Consider the following 14,070-nt stretch of genomic DNA (forward strand, 5'->3'; position numbering starts at 1 on the left):
TTATAGCAATGTGTGAGGTCATCTTCCCTCAGTTCATATTCCAGGATGAATAAATGAAGTGAGAGCCAAGTTGCAGACAGTAGTCATTGATTTTCTGGTGAGATCTGTCTGCACTTCACAACCATCATGTAGATGATGTGGGCCGGTAATGCATTGACTGGACTTCATTAGTGTCATTACTCCCACATCCTTAGTATCCATGATCTTTTTGAGCTTTCATCTCACTGAGTCAAAGAACCATTAACACCTGATGTAATATTTTTATGTTGTTGGTTTGAAAGTTACAGGAAAACCTTCAAGGAATGTACTGAATGCAGACTAGCACTGTTTATGAAGGGATAGAGATATAGATAGAGGTAGAAATAGAAAAAAGAGAGAGATTCGTGGGGAGAGAGAAAGATAAGGATAGAGGTAGCAATAGGTAGATTGATAAATAGACGGATAAATGGATGAATAGATGGATGAATGAACAAACAGATGTGTAAAATTAGAAAATGAACCACAATGCTAGAAAGGTATGTGTGTGTGACAGCTTTGTGCAATTTTGGAACATAAATTGAAAAAAATTAAATCATAAATGAAACCTCAAACAATCAGGTATAACTATTGGCCCATCCGTGGATAAAAAGCCCAAGTATAGGAAAAGTCTAACGATAAAATATGTCTCACTGAAAAGTAGGTCAAACTATGAAATGGGCCTACTGACATAAATTATAGCTTAAAGGCACCACTTCTTGCCTAAATTATATATAAATGAGAGCAACGTATTTAATGTTTCTTCTCGGGAGCTCCAAATCAAAGTGCAGTCAAAAGCAATCATGACAAGAAATCAGAATTCACAGATTTTCGGTGTTTATTTTTTGGTTGTACTTAATACTAAAACTAAATCAGGCCCCTCTGCAAAATAGAATCACAAAAGTTGGCCAGAGTCCAAAGTGAAAAGGCATTGGGGTGGTTTCCCCCAGAAACAAGTACAGAAATGGGACCTGTGAGAATATTCAATCGTGAGATCAAGTCTCGATTAAATGAATTGAGTGGAATTAGCAACTGAAAAATGGTCACTTCACTATAGTTTCCCGGGACCAAAGTATTCTTTGTCTCCACTGAATCCACATGAGATAAATATGTTCCCATCACGCTAAAACTGCATTGATTCTCAGCTCACGGTTGATCAACCAGCATGACTGGGCAGGAATTGGGAGTGTATGAGACAGCACCCTCCTGAGATTATTGCTGAGTCACCAGTTCAGGCACTGCCAAGGCACTATTTGCTCTTCCTCTTACATTAGATCTGCATGAGATTGGTGTTAAAAATGTGTGTCAGTGAAAATAAGATATTCCTCTCTCAGCATCAACAGTGCATGCTGGAAGCAGCATAACATTCTGTTAGGATTGTGAATATTTGATTTAGTTAATAAAACAAAAACTATTTCCAGCACCAGAAGAAAGAAAATTTGTATTTACTGCATATAGAACCTTTCCATCTCAAAGTGCTTTGCATCTAATAATGTACTTTTGAAGCGTTATCACCGTTATAATAAAGGGAACCCGGCAGCCAATTTGTGCACAGCAAGCTCCCACAAAGACCAAAGTGATGATTGTTGGGTATTCTGTTCCATGAGTATAAAACTTTCTTTCAAAGTACCAGGGGATCACTTTACATCGACCTCAGAGAATAGATGGGGATTTTGGTGTGTGTCCCATCTGAAAGACATCACCTTCCAGATGCAGCATTCCCTTCTTACTGATCTGGAGCATTAGCCTAGATGCTTGTGGTCAAGTCTCTGGAACAGGATTTGACCCACAACTTTCTGCCTCAGAGGTGAGAGTGCAGGTAACCAGAGGACACAGGGTTAAGGTCAAGTCACAAAGAGAAATGTCTTTCTGCTGAGTTTATGTGATCTGGAATTTGCTGAGTGAATGGATGGGAGAGTCAAAAGACACATGAATGATAGAAAAATAGGGGGCTTTGTGGGAGGAAAGGGTTAGGTAGATCTTAGAGCAGGATAAAACATCGGCACAATATTGTGGGCCAAAGGGCCTGTACTGTGCTGTAGTGTTCTATGTTCTATGTCTATGAACCTTTCAAGAGGGAATTGAATAAAAATGTGTCCCTGTAAAATTCATAATCTACGAGTGGGCCTACAAGGATGGCAGAGGTGTCCGCACTTGGAGTATTGTGTTCAGTTCTGGTTGCCTCATTATAGGCAGGATGTGGAAGCTTTAGAGAGTGTACCAAGGAGATTTACCAGAATGCTGCCTGGATTGGAGAGCATGTCTTATAAAGATAGGTTGAGCGAGCTGGGGCTTTTCTCTTTGGAGCGAAGGAGGATGAGAAGTGACTTGATAGATGTGTACAAGATGATAAGAGGCATAGATCGGGTGGACAGTCAGAGACTTTTTCCCAGGGTGACAATGGCTAACACGAGGGGACATAATTTTAAGGTGATTGGAGGAAGGTATAAGGGGGATGTCAGGGGTAAGTTTTTTACACAGAGAGTGGTGGGTGCGTGGAACGCACTGCCGGCAGAGGTGGTGGAGGCAGATACATTAGGGACATTTAAGAGACTCTTAGATAGCCACATGAATGATAGAAAAATAGAAGGCTATGTGGGAGAGAAGGGTTAGATAGATCTCAGAGCGGAATAAAATGTTAGCACAACATTGTGGGCCAAAGGCCCTGTACTGTGTTGTGATGTTCTATGTTCTATGTTCCAAGACCAGAGGTCATGGGTTTAAAGTGAGGAGCGAAAGGTTTGGTGGGGATCTGAGGAAGGATTTTTTCACCCAGAAAGTGTTTGGAATTTGGAATGCACTGCCTGAGAAGGTGGCGTAGTTCAGTAATCTCAACATTTAAGAAGCATCTGGATGAGCCTTTGAATCACCAGGGCACAGAGGGCTAAGGACCAAGTGTTGGTAAAGGGATCAATATAGATGGGTACTTGATGAACCCTGGTGGGCTGAAGCACCTGGTTCTGTGCTGTGTGGCTCTTCAATTCAATGAAAGAACAAGAATTGACCAGATGGAACAAATGGCCTCTTTCCAATTGACTCAGCAAAACTTAGTCAAAAAGTTTCACTTCTCATATCCTTTCATCTGCTTATTTTTGAGACAGCGATATCTTGTTGATAAACTGGGGAAAGAACTGCTGGTTGGTAAAGACAGTTTAATTAACAAACCATGATGACAGTCACGGATGTAATCTGGGTTAATAGCTAAAAACCATGCTGAAGCAAACTCATCTTCCTCAAATTGGTGGGCTCAGCAAGTCAGCTGAACAAGCTCCATCTGCATGATGTCGCCTCCATTATTTAAACAAAACCATTTTCTTGCGATGGGATCATTATCTCTTCCCAATGGATTGATTTACTTTTTAGAAGGATCTTGAAGTTGTAAGCAGCCCTTTAAGGAATTAAAGCTTGTGCACTATTACTGGGTGTGTGCCTAAGGTGTCTGTATCAATTTACTTAGACAGCTGTTCAGCATTAGCCTGAACCTACTTAAAAGCAAACAAGCTAACACTGCTGTTTAAAGTTGGTGAATAGCAGAATTTGAAATGAACACCAATAAGTCTCTTCTGTGATGATGTCCGACAGGCTTAAGTTTCTCTCGTAATGCTTAGTGGTTACATTTCCTTTTTATTACTAAGACATGAACAGATTGTTTTGACTTCTTTTTGATTGTTCTATCATTGAAATTTCAACAGAAATAATAGAATTATTCCACTGAATACCATGAAATTTATTTAATGTCCAACATCTGAAAGAACACAGAACACAAGAAAACAGGAGAAGGGTTCCAGGACCCTTAAGCTTGCCCTGTCATTCAACATGATCATGCTGATCTACATTGGCCTCAACTCCTCTTCTGTGCCATTTCCCCATAATCTTCAGTTCCTTAGAGAATCAAAGGACTGCAGATGCCGCAATCTAGATGAAAAACATGATGATGCTGGAGGAACTCAGCAGGCCTGACTCAGAAGGGTCCTGACCCGAAACGTTGACCACCTGCTTTTCTCCATGGATGCTGCCTGGCCTGCTGAGTTCCTCCTGCATCATAGTGTTTTTCAGCTTTAATTCCTTGATCTTTCAAATATCTACAATCTCCACTTTAAATATATCTAAATCATCTGACCTCCACCATCTTCAGGCACAGAGAATTCCTGAGAATCACTACCCGCTGAGAGAAATTTCCTGTTTTAGACATGATAGTGAGGGAGGTATTAAAGGCGGAGGGGTGGCATTACTTATCAGGGAAATTGTCACGGCAGTGCTCAGAGATTACATACTGGAGAGCTCGTCTACTGAGGCAATATGGGTGGAACTGAGGAATAAGAACAGGATGACCACCTTAATGGGACGATATTGTCGACCTCTCAATAGTCAGCAGGGTTTAGAGGAACAAATTTGTAGAGAGATAGCAGACAGTTGCAAGAAAAATAAGGTGGTGATAGTGGGTGATTTTAACTTTCCACGTATTGACTGGGACCCCCATACTGTAAAGGGACTGGACGGGATAGAGTTTGTCAAATATGTTTCCTTAATCAATATTTCGAGGTCCCAACTAGAGAAAGAGCATACCAGATCTCCTTTTAGGGAACGAGACAGGGCAGGTGACAGAAGTGTGTGTAGGGGAACACTTTGGATCTAGTGATCATAATTTCATTAGTTTCAAGATAATCATGGAGGAGATTAGGACTGGTCCTTGGTTAAGATTCTAAATAGGAGGAAGGCCAGTTTTGATAGTATCAGAAGGGATGTGGATTGGGGTGGGCTGTTTTCCAGCAAAGAGATGCTTGGTAAATGGGAGGCTTTCAAAAGTGAAATATTGAGAGTACAGAATCAGTATGTTCCTGTTAGAATAAAAGGCTGGGTAACAGGTTTAGGGAACCTTGGTTATCGAGGGATATTGAGGCCCTGATAAAGAAAAAGATGATATATGTTAGGTATAGGCAGTTAGGATCAAATGAGGTGCTTGTGGAGTATTAGAAATGCAAGAGAACACAAGATAGAAATCAGGAGGGGAGAAATAGGACATGAGGTTTCTCTGGCAGACAGAGTGAAAGAGAATTCCAAGGGTTTCTATACCTAAATTAGGAGTAAAAGGGTAGCAAAGGACAAAATTGGTCCTCTTGAAGATCAGTGTGGTCATCTATGCATGGAGCCGAAAGAGATGGGTGAGATCTTAAATAATTTTTTTGCATCCATATTTACTCTGGAGACAGACACAGAGACTATAGAACTGAAGCAAAAGAGTAGTGAGGTCATGGACCGGATATAAATTACGGAAGAGGAGGTGCTGGCTGTCTTGAGGCAAATGAAGGTAGATAAATCCCCAGGGCCAGACAAGGTATCCCCTCAGACCTGGTGAGAAGCTAGTGCAGAAATTGCAGGGGCCCTGGCAGAGATATTTAAAACGTCCTTAGCCACGGGTGAAGTGCCGGAGGACTGGAGGATAGCTAATGTTGTTCCGTTGTTCAAAAAAGGCTCTAAGAATATCAGCACAACATTGTGGGCCGAAGGACCTGTATTGTGCCGTACTGTTCTATGTTCTATGTTCTATGAATAAGCCAGGAAATTATAGGCCAATGAGCCTGATGACTGTCATGGGTAAATTATTGGCAGGTATTCTAAGGGACAAAATATATAAGTATTTGGATAAACAGGTCCTGATTAGGGGTAGTCAACATGGCTTTGTGTGTGGCAGGTCATGTCTAATCAATCTTATAGAGTTCTTGGAGGAGGTTACCCAGAAGGTCGATGAGTGAAAGGTGGAGGACATTGTTGGCATGAACTTTAGCAAGGCCTTTGACAAATTCCTGCATGGGAGGCTGGTCCAGAAGGTTAAGTTGCTTGGCATTCAGGATGAAGTAGTCAATTGGATTCATCATTGGCTAGCAGGAGAAACCAGAGAGTGGTAGTAGATGGTTGTCTCTTTGACTGAAGGCCTGTGACTAGTGGTGTGCTGCAGGGATCGGTGTTGGACCCATTGTTGTTTATCATCTATATTAACAATTTAGATGTTAATGTGGTAAACTGGATCAGCAAATTTGTGTATGGCACCAAGATTGGGGCGAAATGGACAGCGAGGGAGGTTATCAAAGCTGACAGCGTGATTTTGACCAGCTCGGAAAATGGGCTGAAATATGGAAGATGGAATTTAATGCAGACAAGTGTGAGGTGTGGCACTTTGGGAGGACAAACCAGGGTAAGACTTACACAGTGAATGGTAGAGTTCTGAGGTGTGCGGTAGAACAAAGGGACCTGGGAATACAGATCCATAATTCCTTGGAAGTGGTGTCACAGGTAAATAGGGTTGTAAAGAGAGCTTTTGGCACTCTGGCCTTCATAAATCAGGGCATGGAGTTCAGGAGTTGGGATGTTGTGTTGAACTTGTACAAGACATTGGTGAGGCCAACTTGAGAGTATTGTGTGTAGTTCTGGTCACCTGCCTACAGGAAAGATATCAATAAGCTTGAAAGAGTGCAGAGAAAACTTATAAGGATGTTGCCAGGACCTGAGTTATAGGGAAAGGTTGAATAGGTTAGGACTTTATTCCCTGGAGCGCAGGAGAATGAGGGGAGGTCTTCTCGAGGTATACAAAATTATGAGGAGTATAGATAGGGTGAATGCATGCAGGTTTTTTCCCCTCAGGTTGGGTGAGGCTAGAACTAGAGGTTATATGTTTGGAGTGAAAGGTGAAATATTTAAGGGGAACCTGAGGGGAAACTACTTCACTCAGAGGGTGGTGCGAGTGTGGAACGAGCTGCCAGCGGAAGTGACAGATGTAGGTTCAATTGTAACATTTAAGAGAGGTTTGGATAGGTACATGGATGGGAGGGGTTTGGAAGGATATGGTCCAGGTGCAGGTAGATGGAAGATCAGGTTGGCATGGACTAGATGGGCCGAAGGATCTGTTTCTGTTCTATAGTACTCTGTGACTCTGAAAGACATTTTAAATGATTGCCTCCAACTTTGTAGCTATGTCCTTGATTGTGCGTTATACTGTAATTTCATATCCCTCCTGAAACTGCTAACCTACAATTTTATATCAGGAACCTTTCTACCGTTTCCTGTTTTCATTCCAGGAATTCTAGTTTGATCGCACATTTCAGAATTTCCAGTCCGAGACATTCATAAATTAAATTATATTATCATGTCTAAGCCAACGTCTTGAGTGTTTGACTCTTTCAGTTGTACCTTCTGTTGCCTCTCTTTTTCATGATCAGGGGCACAGGCAAAGTCATTCCCTGAAATTGCTGACACATTAACTTATCAACTACTTCCTTTTTAGTTGTGGATGGGTTGTTACTACTTCTTTGTATTGTCAGCCAATATCTTAATCAGCGTAATTATGTGTGTGCCTGTTTTTGTCTGTCTTTCCCTTACAGCTGAGCATCGGAGGGATTCCAATTCCAGGCAAGTCGATGACAACTCTGAGAAAGAACTTCCATGGCTGTATTGAAAATCTCTATTACAACGGAGTGAATATTATTGATCTGGCTAAGCGACACAAGCCTCAGATACACATTGTGGTAAGATGTTAGAAAGAAAGATAACTGTGAAGGATTGCCTCAGCTAACCGTCTCACATAATAATGGATTCCTTAATTGAAAATTTGTTGAAGACCAGTTAGCACAATTAACTTGTTCCTGTACAAATGATCTCACCCTCACCCATCTCTCGTGACTCCTGCATAAGATGTTCCTCTTGATCACTTTGATATTGTTAGTTTTTATAGGTCTTCCCTGCCAATTTCTCCTACTAGAGACTTGCTCTTTGAATTATTTTACCTTAAGCTCATCCATTCTAAATTTTACATATTATTTCATAATGTTGAAAACCATCTCTTCATAACAAAATAGGACCAGCTGAAAGATTTGAATTCAATGAAATGAATTGAATGAAAGTGTGACAAGTGTGACACGCTTAAGGTCATAATTACATGACCTTGAGGCACTGTTAAAACTTGTTGGTCTGTCAATCGAGTACTTTTGAAATGTGGATATAAAGCAGCTACTGTATATTACAATTAGCCCTGCAGTAAAATTCAGCTGATCAGTTTTGCTGATGTTGGTTGAGGAGTAAATCCAGGGCATTAGAACATCAGAAAATAGGAGCAGGAGGAGGCCACTCGATCTCTCCAGCTTGCCCCACCATTCAATGTGATCAGGGTTGATCTGCTCCAGGCCTCATCTTCTCTTGTGCCAGTTTCTCATAGCCCTCAGTTCCCTGATCTTTCAAAATATAATGCCTCCTTTTTAAATATCCTCAATGATCTTGTTTCTACAACTTTCTGTGGCAGAGAAGAAATTCACCAACCACTGCAAGAAGTTGTTCCTACACACATTAGTTTTAAATGACCACCCTAATCTTGTCACTATGTCACCTCATTCGAGATTCTCCCACTGGAGGGAACATCTTGATGCCTACTCTTCTGTGACTTCAGAATCAGAATCAGGTTTATTATCACTGACATATGTCGTGAAATGTGTTGTTTTGTGGCAGCAGTACAGTGCAAGACATAAAGATATAAAAATTACTATAAATTTACAAAAATAAATAAATAGTACAAAAGAGCAATAATGAGGCAGAGTTCATGGGTTGATGGACTGTTCACAAATCTGATGGCAGAGGGGAAGAAGCTGTTCCTACAATGTTGAGTGTGGGTCGTCAGGCTCCTGTACCTCCTCCCCGATGGTAGTAATGTGAAGAGGGCATGTCCTGGATGGTGAGGGTCCCTAATGATGAATGCCACCTTCTTGAGGCACCGCCTCCCCTTGAAGATGTCCTCGATGGTGGGAAGGGTTGTGCCATGATGGAGCTGGCTGAGTGTACAATCCTCTGCAGCCTCTTTCAATCCTGAGCATTGGATCATACAAGAATCATACATGTTTTAAGAGAGAGAAGGAGAGGGAGAGACAGCAAGAGAAAAAAAAAGGAAAAAACAACCCCTGTTCTTCTTCATAAGGCTAGATAGAGCCTCAATCTAACTTCTCATCTCAAAGGCAACACCTCAGATGGTGTAGCACTCAGTGAGTTGAAGCTTGTAATTATTAATATTTAATTATGAATAATTAAAACCTTTGGGCTAGAAATTTGTTCTCAGACATTTACACTGAACGTGTAATATGGTGGCAGGTCATAATGCTTGAACCTTTCTCCATTGATGAAAAATGGAACTAGATGAGACTGACTTGAATTCTCTGCCAATTCAGTACTGCCAGCTCCACTATTCTTTATAGTGATTCATTCTATCAAAACCAGAATTTATTCTCTGTCCCTGATTGACCATAAACTCAGACCCTGGCAAGACTAATTCAGATCAAAAAACAAACTGCTGGAGGAACTGTAGGTCGAGCAGCATCTGTGGGGGGTGGGGGGTGGGGGTGGATGGTGGGGGTGGGAGAGAACTTGTCGACATTTTGGGTCGAAGCCCAAAACATCAGCAATTTCTCTTCACACCCCCAACTTTTAGCTTCAGATTCCATCCCTTGCAGTCTCTTGTGTCTCAATATCAGATCATCCACATTCATGGCTTTGGAGTTGTATGTTGGTCAGACCAGGTAAGGATGGCATATTTCCTTCCCCAAAGCTCATTAGAAAGCCAGAAAGGTTTTTACGGATATTCAGCGGTTTTATGGTCACCATTACTGAAGCAAACAATTTAGTTCATTACTTGCTTTAAAATTCCCCATCTGCCAAAGTGGAATTTAAACCTACAACTCAGTTCAGTGAACCAGGTCACCGAATACTAGTCCAGTAACAACCAAAATGCTGTCATATCTCACTGTTCTGGGGAGGTATGCTTATGGTTTTAGACTATTTAGTGTATGTAATGAGTTTGGAAGTTGCTTCTGACCAATGACTCTGTTCACAGTGGAATTTCTGCAGATTTTACATTACCTTCCTGATTCTTTCACCTCTGATTAATGTTTTTTAAGAGCTTCCTGATAATAAACACCTCCATTTCCCACAAACTTTCACATTAAAAAAATACAAACATTGCCTTGAGCAAAAAACAAGCTGCTGGAGGAACTCAGCCGGTCAGGCAGCATCTGTGGAGGGAAATGGACATTCGACATTTTGGGTTGAGATCTCCACAGATGCTGCCTGATCTGCTGAGTTCATCCAGCAGGTCGTGTTTTTGCTCCAGATTCCAGCTTCTGCAGTCTCTTGTATCTCCATAAATATTGCTTTGATGAAGAAGATTTGTTATTTTGTCACATGTAGATAATCAGAAGAATGTTTGTTACATTTGACCAGTTGAATCAATCCAAGTCCAATACTGTGAACTCATCCAATTCTAACCAAGAGATACCTCCTTCCAGTGCCACATTTAATGTTATATACACACTTTCATTCAGATTCTCATTAAGGCTAAAATGCCCATGGATTTATAAAGGTGTGACCAGATTTTCTGAAATTCATCAACTAAGGCCATTGGAATTTTTTATGGATATTGCTCCTTTCCTGTCATGTCTCTGCCGGGAGAATCCTCTGAAAATCTACTGAAGCATCGATTTTCTGACCAACTAACTCAATGTAACGGCACTGTGTAACGAATTGACCTGTACAATCGATATGCAAGACAAGTTTTTCACTGTACCTCGGTACAAGTGACAATAATAAACCAATACCAATACCATCTCTATGCCATCATCAAGTACACCGAACTAATCCAATCACATTTACTAACACTTGGTCTATGGCTTTCTTATACCTTGGCGATTTGAATGCTTGTCCAGATGCTTCTTAAATGTGGTGAGAGGCTCTGCCTCTGCCACCCCCAGGAAGTGCATTCCAGATTCAAAACACCTTCTGGGAGAAAATAATTCTTCCTCAGTAACCCCCTAAACTTCTTGCTCCTCACCTTAAACCTATGAAACCTCTGCCATGGGTAAATGTTTCTTACCATCTATTCTATCTATGCCTGTCATAGTTTTGTATATCTCTATCAAGTACCTCCTCTGGAAAACAGACGCAACCTATCCAATCATTCTCAGAACCAGAAAATTCCATCCTATGTAACATCTCGCACATCTCCTTTGTACTTAACCCCTCTCACCTTCAATGCATGCCCTCTAGTATTAGAAATTTCGACTCTGGGAGAAAGATATCGGCTGTCTACTCTATCTATGCCCCTCATAATCTTATAGACATTTATCAAGTCTCCCCTCAGCCTCCGCTGCTTCAGAGAAAACAACCCAAGTTTGTCCAACCTCTCATAGCACATCCAAGCAGCATCCTGGCAAACCTCTTCTGCATCCTCTCCAAAGCCTCCACATCTTTCCTATAATGGGGTGACCAGAATCGAATGCAATACTCCAGATGCAGCCTAACCAAGAGCTTTATAAAGCTACAACATAACTTCCTGACTCTTGAACTCAGTGCCTTGACTAATAGAGGCAAGCATGCCGTGAGCCTTCTTTACCACCCTATCAACCTGTGCAGCCACTTTCAAGGGCTATGTACTTGGAGCCCAAGATCCCTCAGTACATCAATGCTGTCAGGGGTCCTGCCACTAATTATGTCCTATCCCTTTACATTTGATCTCCCAAAGTGTAGCACGTCTCACGGCCGGATTGAACACCATCTGCCATTTCTCCGCCCATATCTGCAACTGACCTATATCCCACTGTATATCTCTGTAGCAAAACTGACAGCAGAACACTTCCAGCATAGCAGAGTACTGGTATTGGTTTATTATTGTCACTTGTATCAAGGTACAGTGAAAAACTTGTCTTGCACACCATTCATACAGGTCAATTTATAACACGGTGCAGATACATTGAGTTAGTACAGAGTGCATTGAAGTAGTACAGGTAAAGAAAAAACAATAACAAGAGTTCAGAGTAAAGTGTAACAGCTACAGGGAAGTGCATTGCAGGTAGACAATAAGGTGCAAGGTCACAACAAGATAGATTGTGAGGCCAAGAGTCCATCTCAACGTCTAAGGGAACCGTTCAGTAGTCTTATCACTGTGGGATAGAAGCTGTCCTTGAGCCTGGTGGTACGTGCCCTCAGACTCCTGTATCTTCTGCCTGATGGAAGAAGAGAGAAGAGAGAATGACCTGAGTGGGTGGGGTCTTTGATTATGCTGGCTGCTTCACCAAGGCAGCTAGAGGTATAAACAGAGTCCATGGAGGGGAGGTTGGTTTCCGTGACAGGCTGGGCTGTGTCCACAACTCTCTGCAGTTTCTTGCGGTCCTGGGCAGAGCAGTTGCCATACCAAGCCTAGGCTTTATCAAACATGTAGATGGAAGAGGCTGGAGTGGGGATGAGACTGGGTTTGGGAGAGACAGAGACTCCTCCACCCATAGCATTTTTCTCCATTTACTTCCATTTAAACTGAGGTAAAGTTTGACTTAAAATCAAGTAACACTTAAATCAAAGGGAAGTGTCAGGTTGAGTCAGAAGAGGTCAATTAAGATGAATCAGGGAAGCGCTTGCTGAATATATGCATTTCATCAGTGCAGTATCGGGGAACAGGTGGCAAGTTGTCTACTCTTGAGGTCAGGGTGGACTTGGTCATTAGCAACGCATTAACATAAGCCGTGATTTATCTGTTTAAAATCTCAGGCAGCTGCTGAAAAAGAGGACAAAAGTGAACCCTAATGGTAATGTTGTTCATTCTAATGAACAGTTCAGTGGGTTGAAGAATACCTTCTTTCAGCAGGTCAGCCTTTGCAAGCATCTGGCATTCTTATTGTGTTCCTCAACTCGTTAGCTACAGTCTGCGGGAGAATCTGAATCATTTGGAAGACCAACATGTCAAATCTCTTGTGATCTTCCTATACTCTTTATTCACATCAGGCATCCTGACAGCAGCATGCTAACTGAGAGGTTAATAGAATAGGACACACACATGACTTTTTATTCTCTCCTTGAACACAGTCTTTCCTTTCCATTCTTGCTTTAGATTCTTGCAGTATTCTTGTTGTTAAAAGCATAAATGTCCATGGTACAGATCTGGCCCATCATGTCATGCCAGTCAATGGAAACTCAATTTAAACCGATCCCACTTCCCATCTCCTGGTCAGTATTCATGTTAAAAAACATAGAAACATAGAACAGTACAGCACAATACAGGCCCTTTGGCCCACAATGTTGTGCTGACCTTTAAACCTCACCTAAGACTATCTAACCCCTTCCTCCCACGTATTTAAATTCCTCCATATGCTTATCTAGTAATCTTTTGAACTTGACCAATGTATTTGCCTCCACCATCGCCCCAGGCAGCTCATTCCATGCCCCAACCACTCTCTGATATTTCCCTTGAACTTCCCACCCATTACTTTAAAGCCATGTCCTGTTGTATTGAGCACTGGTGCCCTAGGAAAGGGGTGCTGGCTGTCCACTCTATCTATTCCTCTCAATATTTTGTACACCTCTATCATGTCTCCTCTCATCCTCCTTTTCTCCAAAGAGTAAAGCCCTAGCTCCATGTTGACATGTAAGGGACATCACTTGTTCACCCAGGTACCATTCTTTGTGTGAAGGAAGAATATTTTGTCAGCTCTCCTCCAATTACAGGCACAGTAGTGTGGCGGTTAGTGTAACGCTTTACAGCGCCAGTGACCCGGGTTCAATTCCGGCCACTGTCTGTAAGGAGTTTGTACGATCTCCCTGTGTCTGCGTGGGTTTCCTCTAGGGGCTCCGGTTTCCTCCCACTTTACGAAGACGTACAGGTTAGGAAGTTGTGGGCATGCTATGTTGGCACCGGAAGCATGGCGACACTTGCGGGCAGCCCCCAGAGCACTCAATGCAGAAGGTGCATTTCACTGTGTGTTTTGATGTACATGTGACTAATAAAGATATCTTATCTTATCATCTTAAATCTCATTATGAACCCTACAGAGGGAAATCAGCCATTTTCCCGGCCTGCGTACAGCTTGATTAAATATCCCCTTGGTCTTCTTGTTGCAGTCTCTCTAGAGAACTAGAGAACTATAGTACTTCAGTTCTGTACACCCTACTCATCCAAAGAAGGCCTTAGAGGTTCCAAACTATGTTCACAGGTCCATTACTTTCAGTAGAGGGGATAGTCATCCAAGCCGGTGGCAGCAA

The 14,070-nt window shown here is 42.0% G+C and overlaps 1 pseudogene; it reads left to right on the plus strand.

The window, feature by feature from the left end:
* The window catches only part of LOC127572767 (contactin-associated protein-like 5), a 991,970-nt pseudogene that overhangs the window by 479,232 nt on the left and 498,668 nt on the right, over positions 1-14,070 (plus strand).

This window comes from Pristis pectinata, chromosome 1, assembly GCF_009764475.1.
Source record: "Pristis pectinata isolate sPriPec2 chromosome 1, sPriPec2.1.pri, whole genome shotgun sequence".
NCBI classification, from domain to species: Eukaryota; Metazoa; Chordata; class Chondrichthyes; order Rhinopristiformes; family Pristidae; genus Pristis; species Pristis pectinata.